General features: G+C 42.8%; 1 pseudogene; it reads right to left on the reverse strand.

Moving 5' to 3' along the window:
- Window positions 1-211: 211 nt before the first annotated feature.
- On the reverse strand, window positions 212-281 carry LOC119471248 (annotated as a pseudogene).
- Between the last annotated feature and the right edge of the window lie 533 nt (window positions 282-814).

The raw sequence follows: 814 nt of genomic DNA on the forward strand, positions 1-814 counted from the left end.
TAGATGTAAATTTCACAGCCGACAATCCTTTTCACAACTTGAAGAATATTGTGCCATTTCCTTCTAGCATGCATGGTTGCAGATGAGAAAACTGCTTTTCCTCTATAGGTAAGGTGCCATTTCTCTCACATGCTGCTTTCAAGATTTTTTTCTTTGTGTGTGTGCGCGTGTGTGTGTGTGTGTGTGTGTGTGTGTGTGTGTGTGTGTTTTCAATAATATGGAAGGCTTCATGAATATGTGTGTCATCCTTGCACAGGGGCCATACTAATCTTCTCTGTTACCCAGGCTGGAGTGCAATGGCGTGATCTTGGCTCACTGCAACCTCCACCTTCCAGGTTCAAGAGATACTCCTGCTTCAGCCTCCCTGGTAGCTGGGATTACAGGTACATGCCACCTCACCCGGCTAATTTTTGTATTTTTAATAGAGACAGGGTTTCACCATGTTGGCCAGGCTGGTCTCAAACTCCTGACCTCAGGTGATCCACCCGCCTCAGCCTCCCAAAGTGCTGGGATTACAAGCGTGAGGCTCTGTGCCTGGCTGAAGCAAGTTCATCTTTGTGTTTTGTTTTCAGAAGGTTAATTATAATGCATACTGGCATAGATTTCTTTTGGCTTATCCTATTTTTGTTAGCTCAGCCTCTTGAATCTGTAGGTTTATGACTTTAGCCAACTTTGGGAAAATTTATTTTCTTGAATATTTTTCAGTGCCATACTCTTTCTGGGATTCTGATGATACAAATGTTTCATCTGTTGGTATTGCCTCATAGGACCCTGAAGCTCCATTTATTCTTTTTTAGTCTGTTTCTCTATGTTG

This window comes from Cebus imitator, unplaced genomic scaffold, assembly GCF_001604975.1.
Source record: "Cebus imitator isolate Cc_AM_T3 unplaced genomic scaffold, Cebus_imitator-1.0 Scaffold53, whole genome shotgun sequence".
NCBI lineage: Eukaryota > Metazoa > Chordata > Mammalia > Primates > Cebidae > Cebus > Cebus imitator.